Source organism: Oryx dammah, unplaced genomic scaffold (genome assembly GCF_014754425.2).
Source record: "Oryx dammah isolate SB20612 unplaced genomic scaffold, SCBI_Odam_1.1 HiC_scaffold_25, whole genome shotgun sequence".
Lineage (NCBI taxonomy): Eukaryota > Metazoa > Chordata > Mammalia > Artiodactyla > Bovidae > Oryx > Oryx dammah.
In genome coordinates this window covers 79277146-79285206 of record NW_024070209.1, presented here as the reverse complement: position 1 = coordinate 79285206, position 8061 = coordinate 79277146, and the positions used below count along the sequence as shown (strand labels likewise).

Sequence of the window (8061 nt, the reverse complement as noted above, 5' to 3'; positions counted from 1 at the left end):
GTACCACCTAAAAACAACCACATTGTCAGTAATATGAGATACGTTTTTACATTGTTGGAGTTGCATGGGTGTGTGTGTCCGTAGATATATTTATATGCATATGCTATAAATTAGACCATAATGTGTTTATGACTTTACAATTGTTTGTAACTTAATATGAATTATTACCTATTCATGTTCTTCAGCATTGATTAAAAATGTGAGCCATTAAAGATATATCTATCCACAACTCTGTGTCTTCCTGGTGGCTTAGATGGTAAAGAATCTGCTTGCAATGCAGGAGACTCAAGTTTGATCCCTGGATCAGGAAGATTCTCCTGGAGAAGAGAATGGCTACCCACTTCAGTAGTCTTGCCTTGAGAATTCCACGGACAGAGGACCCTGGTGGATTACAGTTCATGGGGTCGCAAAGACTCGGACACGAATGAGCTGAGTGACTAATACTAATGATAGTCTAATAAAGTAGCGTATAGATGTCCTGTTATCCCACTAATGGACCTTAAGGCTGATTGCAACTGGTTGAGTATTTTAAGTAACACTGCAAAGAACATGTTTATGAAAAATATTTTGTCCATATCTCTGATTGTTTATTTAGAATAAATTTCCATGTGTAAAAGTATATATGAATGGTATGAAAACTTTCATTGCTCTTTATGCAAATGGCCTTTTAGAAGATTTGCTTTGAAAGTATTTTGTATTCTCACCAATGACATAAGAATATGTAGTATATAAATGCTTTTATATTTTTTTTGCACATTTTATAATGTTTGTTGCACATTTTTTAAGTTCATAGAATGCCCTTTTATATTTTATCTCATTTTCTCCTCCATGGAAATCAGGGTAGTATCATCTCAATTTTATGTAAAAAGAATCTAAGTCATTAGGTAATTAAGTGATTAATATTCCCCCAAGGCCTCTGCTAATAGGTAATATGGCAGAGACTGCTCTGAAGTGTTCTTTCCCCTAAACCATATAAAAGAGGTCTGGTTAGAGATCTGGCTCACTCTCTCCCTCTGTATCTGTTTCCCTGTCTTTCTGTCTTGCCTTCCTTCCCTGTCTCTCTCTCATTCTCTCTTATTCATCTTTATCTCCTTTGGACTCAATAAATATAGTCTCAGTGCTATATTATGACTGATACTCTATCAACTGAGTTGTATCATAAAAAGCTCCCTGTATGTGTGTGTGTCTGTGTATGTGTGAGTGTGCATGTGTTTAAGTCAGCTTTAAGACTTAAGTCCTAAAACACAAGCTATTTATGTTTGTTCTAAAGCATTACTGCTCTAGCTCATTAGGGTGTTTCCTTCCAGTTGCCATTAGTTTGACTATTATTTATTCAGACTTCTCCAAAAATTGACTCATGTACACCCTTCTCTCTCCTTCCTCATTACCCTCCTCCTCCTACTAGTCTTCTGTGAGAGATAAATCACATTTTTTGTTGGCAGTTGTCTTGTAAGGGGAATTCAGCACAACACTGAGATTTACTCTGTCTAAAATGAGCTGGCCCTGATTCTTATTATTTAATTGCTCCGTATGGTTATGTTACGTCACCTAGATGATGCCAGAAATACCTGTGCAGGCTCTGATGTAGAAGCTGGGGAAATGACAGGGGCAAGGAGAACCCAGTTTCCTTATGCCTGGGGCTTTACTATGGACTCAAGCACACTAGTTTTCCCCTGTGTGAAACAAACACTCACAAGCATATTTAAATAGTTTTATCTTTTCTTATTGGGTGAACATGCCCAAGCAGGAGCAAAAGGTAGAGGAAAGACACTGAGATGCTCATTTCCTGAAAAGGAGTACTGCGTAGATTTGGCCCCTTAGTCCAGGGGTAATTGGGCTATGTATTATTTTTGGACAGGAGCACCAAAGGGAAGGAATTTAGAAACTTGAAATGGAAAGATTGGGTGTTACTCAGCCTCTGATGACTGCCTTCAAAGTCAACAAAGTTAAGCAGCTGGAGTTGAGAGAAGTCACATTTGTAGTGAGGAAAGACTAGACCACTCTTAACTGATCCCTTGATTTTTATTTTAGCTGCTTCTTTTTTAACTTTGTTATTGTAAAGATCACCTATTTTAATGAGCCTTAGTCCTTTAAACATTTGCAAACACCTCCTTGAGAATCTCTTTTCTGGTGGGAGTGGGAGTGGGTGGGGTGGGTTGAGAATACTCTCTGCCTAGTTTCTTCTTGACAAACATTTGGATTCCATTTTATTTTTGGACCCTAAATTCCTAATTTGAGAGGCTATCTTATTTTTGGTATGTGCTTTTGATTGCAAAAAAAGTAGCTTAGTCCAATATTTCCCACCCTAAATCAAGTTTTTGAGAACCATAAATAGGCCATTAAAAACTTTATACTTTTCCAGTGAGATTAGGAGGGGAATGTTCCAATAAGTTCACACCATTGTTTTAATGTCTCTGAGTGATCATAAGAGTAAGCCAAAAATCACACAATCAACCTCTAAGATGAACAAGACCTAGAATAAGAAACAAAGCAGTTTAAAACTGATGTACAATTCTTTTACAAATAATTGAATTATATTCCCCAGGAGTGCCATGTATAGGATAATACTATTACTTCTTGTACTTCTCTCTGTAGTTATTGATCTTTATTGCCACTACCTCAACTATAAAACATGTAGGTTATTCCCTCATGTAACCAGCAATCTTCTGGCCCATACATTTGGCTACTCTAATAACTACAGAGAATAAATTTTAGCAGTGAAGAACCATCAGAGAAGTATAGCAACTACTTGCTTTCATAAACATAATTAGGTATAGCTCGAGATGATTACTTGATTAACATTTATTTGCCAGATATGATAAGATTAGAATTGTAGTAAAAGTAAATATGTTTCCTGGATAAATTTATACGAGAGAAAAAAAATCAGTTTTGAATGTCTGAGTTACTTATTCATGATAACTTAAAAAAAAGAACTAAAGAACAGAGTTGATCATTTTGTAATTCATTTCAGCAACAAGGAAGGTCTGATAAGGGGAAAAATATTTAGTAATGTACATAAAGGATAATCCCAGATTAGATGATCAGAAGTGACATTCCATAGCAATTATTTTCCTGGTTTATTACAAAGCTGATTCCCTTTTTAATCTTTAATATGGAAAAGAGATGTTACTGAGATTGCTAAAGTTCATGTCTGACAAAATATCTTGATATTCTGAAGCAGTAAATGTCACTGAGCTTCAAAGAGGCAGAAATCTAAGTGAGATACTCATGGCTTAGGGAGGTATGTGTGTGGTCATATGTGTCTCTCTGTGTGTTTCTGGTTGGAGAAGATTAGCTGAATAGACGGGTCATGTTCCATGGTAAATTGTCAACCCAGGAGATTTTTAATCTTTATGTCTGGAATAGAAACAATTTTGGCTGACATATACTAGAAAAGGGATGATTAATGAATTGGAACTAATTTTAAGGATATGTCAATCTTTCAAAACAAAACAAAACAAAAGTCTGTGTGTGGTATTATTTGCAAGTTGCTTGCATGATGAGTCCTAACAGAGTTCTTGCCACATGGGTTACCTGAATAAATTAATCAATAAAGAGAGAGAGCTAGCTTGTGGCAAGCAATTACTGCATCTGATAATATATTCTAGCATAACAAAAAAAAATACGTTATGATACTGATATAAAATGGATCAGTTAGTTAGAACATAAAATATAATTAACACAGTATGTGTCAAATAAATACCCCAAACAAGGAGAACATCAAGTTTGTTCATTAAGTGGTGCTCTGATAGGATACCAATTTGGAAAATTAAAAGATATATTAAGGCTTATTGAGCCGAACAGCAAGGATTGCACATTCTTACCTCCACTCTGTCTTGAAACTCCAGTAAAGGATTTTCTAAACAGAAATATACAAAGCACAGAGAAATTGAGAAATGGCAATAGCAACAAGATGAGTGCTAAAATACTTAACAGACCTGAAAAAAACAAACAAACAAAAACTGAATTCTAAGTCAGCAGCAGAGAAAGCTGAGCAGGTCCTCAATCTGTACCACAGATCTCCCAAGAGGCTCAGAAATTGTCAGCACCGGTTACCTCTGGAAGTGTGGAGGATGAGGTGTATGAAGAAGTTGTTGAAAACAGGAGGTTGGATTAAGTTCTGCTTTAAGATGCAGTTAAGCCACCAAATTCTTTCCCTTTTTTACCCAGCTGGAAGGTTTCACTTCTGTCACCCTGGCAGAAGAGGAAGTTTATTCTCTGGAGAGGCTGCATATCCCCAGACTCGGAATATTTGGTGAATTTGAAGGAAAAAAAAAAATCTTACTGCCAAATTGAGAGATTTCACAAAATTTTGTGCACTGAATGTTCAGTGCTCTGTAACACTCTTTTCTCACATTGATCTCAGAATACTAGGAACCTGGCTTATACTTTCCTTAATACACTGGATGGTTCATCTGTGCAGAATTTCAATGGTCCAACAAGAAAAGACATTAAGGTGTACATCAGTATTTTCTTCATGATATAGCCCAGTCACATCATTCGTAAAAGTGAAGCCCAAAGTTGACAGTGTACACAGTGCCTAGCAGTTCCCATCATCCTGCACAGATCCACTCTTGACCATGAGTAGACAGCCACTGATCCCCTGGTATTTGAGCAAAACTGCTAATTAAAAAGATAGAGACTAAAATAAATAAATAGAAGACATCAGCATGGATGGAACTTGATTATACAGGCATTCAGAACATATTCAAAATATCATTATATTATAAATAGCTTCCCTGGTGGCTCAGAGGTTAAAGCGTCTGCCTCCAATGCAGGAGACCCAGGTTCGATCCCTGGGTTGGGAAGATCCCCTGGAGAAGGAAATGGTAACCCACTCCAGTATCCTTGCCTGGAGAATTCCATGGACGGAGAAGCCTCGTAAACTACAGTCCTTGGGGTCGCAAAGAGTCAGACATGACTGAGCGACTTCACTCACTCATAAATAACTGAGAAGATTTTGCATCAATAAAACAAGAATAGTATGCCACAAAAAGGGATAATATGACTGCAAGGAAAAAAGGTCTTGAAAATTAAAACTATATATAAAATATGATTGAATGCTTCTAAGCTTTAGAAGCTAATGATGAGGAATTCTCTCAGAAAGTTAAATAGAAATGGAAAATAGGAAAGAAAAATATTAGAAGATTGTCTTATGAGTATCCATACCCAAAATTATAGTTCTAAATAGACAAATCATAGAAAACAGAAGAGAAAATCATGAGGAAATAATGTTATATAATGAAAATTTAAGGACTTCCCTGGTGGCTCAGATGGTAAAGCGTCTGTCTACAATGTGTGAGACTTGGGTTCGATCCCTGGGTCGGGAAGATCCCCTGGAAAAGGAAACAGCAATCCACTCTAGTACTATTGCCTGGAAAATTCCATGGACAGAGGAGCCTGGTAGGCTACAGTCCATGGGAGAATGGATCAAAACAAATGACACCCTGTCAATACAAAATTTCAGTGGTCAAGAAAAGCTCTTGAAGCTCACAGAGCAAGAAAAAAAATCAGTTATACTAAAGATTATACATAAAGTCTTTGGACTTTGTAGAAGCAGAGCAATACCTTAAAAACTATTATGGAAAGGTCTTCACAGTTTTCAGGGGAAATGTTTTCTAACCTATAATTCTGTGTTCAGTCAAATTAGCAAATATGAGTAGAATAAGGATATTTTTGGACAGACGGTATCACTAAAAATTTATCTCATTCTCACCCTTTCTCAAAAAGCTATTTTAGGGTATGTTCCACTAACCAAGAAAGTAAAAGTAAGAGAGAAGAAGACAGGATCTAGGAAACAGAAGATTCCACTCAAGTAAGTACCAGAAGGAATGCCCTTGATATGATGGTGTGGCAAAGATTTCTAGTAGTCAGTAAAAATTCCTTTCCTTTTCCTTTTAAGTACATAGACTATCCACCAAACTCTCTTGCTATAAATGTGGCCTCAGGACTGAGTCCTGTGGATAGAACTAATTGTGGTACTTCCAGGCTACTCTTTTCAAGAAGTACAAGTGCCTCTTCTAACTCTCCTTGAAGCAACTGGATACAGAAGATGATAGATGGTAAATTTACAAGATGAAAGAAACCCGGATTCCAAATTCGCTACATGGAGGAGACACACCCACTAACCAAGGACCATCATCTTAGATTGTTACTTGAACAGGAAATAAGTTTCTGTTTTGGGAGTCTGTCATTGCAGGCTATGCTAAGTACTAGGAATTCTGAAAAGAAATACTAGGATAAAACTTGTGTAACAGGGCTAGAGAGTAATCTAACCAGTCCAGAATTGGAGTAGGTCAGAGGTTCTGAAATAGAACTTTCCACAAGATGAAACTGATAGAAACCTGGATGTGTTTGAACACTGAGGAAAAGATGAGGGTGAATTAGCTATAATAACACAGGCAACAAAGAAAAAGTAAATGACACATTCATTGACTCCAAGGAGAACAAAGTTTATGTGAAATAAGGAAAGTAATTATATCTAGCTGCATGATCAGTTATAAATAACATTTCAATAACTTCAATAGATTGATCTGAGCAACACAAATATATAAGTTTATTGAGGAGATGAGAGTATGAAAGTGTGCCTGTGTGTAGCAATGTGGCATAGGGAAAGAGAGTTAAGTCCATATCTCCCATCTTGAGATGTCCAAAACTGAAAAAATACAAAAATGAATGATATAAGCACTGTTGTCCATTCTCTAAGTTGTGTCTGACTCTTTTATAACTCCATGGACTGTACCACGCCAAATTCCTCTGTCCATGGGATTTCCCAGGCAAGAATACTGAAGTGATTTGCCATTTCCTTCTCCAGAGGATCTTCTCCATATCTCCTGCTTTGGCAGTAGGATTCTTTATCAGTGAGCCACCTGGGAAGCCCCTATATATAGAAATATAGACAGGGGATGACACTGAAGAAGGGAAATATCGAGGGGATAGCAGCAAGGGATTCATATTTTATAATAAGCCTCTTAGATTTATTTTTCCATTGAAAAGTATATAGGTATTACATATATAAAAAAGAAAATAATATTAACATTTATATCCATATTTCTTATAAAAATATTTCATATGGATCAAAAACAGTTAAACATTTTAGTAAAGTTCAATCAGAGTGAAACAGGACACAAATTTAATAATATTAGAGTGAGGGGGGAAAACTTCCTCTGCCTTGCTTATTTAACTTCTATGCAGAGTACATCATGAGAAACGCTGGACTGGAAGAAACACAAGCTGGAATCAAGATTGCTGGGAGAAATGTCAATAACCTCAGATATGCAGATGACACCACCCTTATGGCAGAAAGTGAAGAGGAACTAAAAAGCCTCTTGATGAAAGTGAAAGAGGAGAGTGAAAAAGTTGGCTTAAAGCTCAACATTCAGAAAACAAAGATCATGGCATCCGGTCCCATCACTCCATGGGAAATAGATGGGGAAACAGTGGAAACAGTGTCAGACTTTATTTTTTTGGGCTCCAAAATCACTGCAGATGGTGACTGCAGCCATTAAATTAAAAGACGCTTACTTCTTGGAAGAAAAGTTATGACCAACCTAGACAGCATATTCAAAAGCAGAGACATTACTTTGCCGACTAAGGTCCGTCTAGTCAAGGCTATGGTTTTTCCACTAGGCATGTATGGATGTGAGAGTTGGACTGTGAAGAAGGCTGAGCACCAAAGAATTGATGCATTTGAACTGTGGTGTTGGAGAAGACTCTTGAGAGTCTCTTGGACTGCAAGGAGATCCAACCAGTCCATTCTGAAGGAGATCAACCCTGGGATTTCTTTGGAAGGACTGATGCTAAAGCTGAAACTCCAGTACTTTGGCCACCTCATGCGAAGAGTTGACTCATTGGAAAAGACTCTGATGCTGGGAGGGATTGGGGGCGAGAGGAGAAGGGGACGACTGGGGATGAGATGGCTGGATGGCATCAGGGACTCAATGGGCGTGAGTCTGAGTGAACTCCGGGAGCTGGTGATGGACGGGGAGGCCTGGCGTGCTGTGATTCATGGGGTTGCAAAGAGTTGGACACCACTGAGCAACTGAACTGAACTGAACTGAA

General features: G+C 37.5%; 1 non-coding gene across 1 annotated transcript; it reads left to right on the top strand.

Moving 5' to 3' along the window:
* The first annotated feature begins 4736 nt into the window (after window positions 1-4736).
* TRNAW-CCA lies at window positions 4737-4808 on the top strand. The gene has a single exon. It is a non-coding gene; the product is annotated as a tRNA-Trp (tRNA).
* The last annotated feature ends 3253 nt before the right edge of the window (window positions 4809-8061 follow it).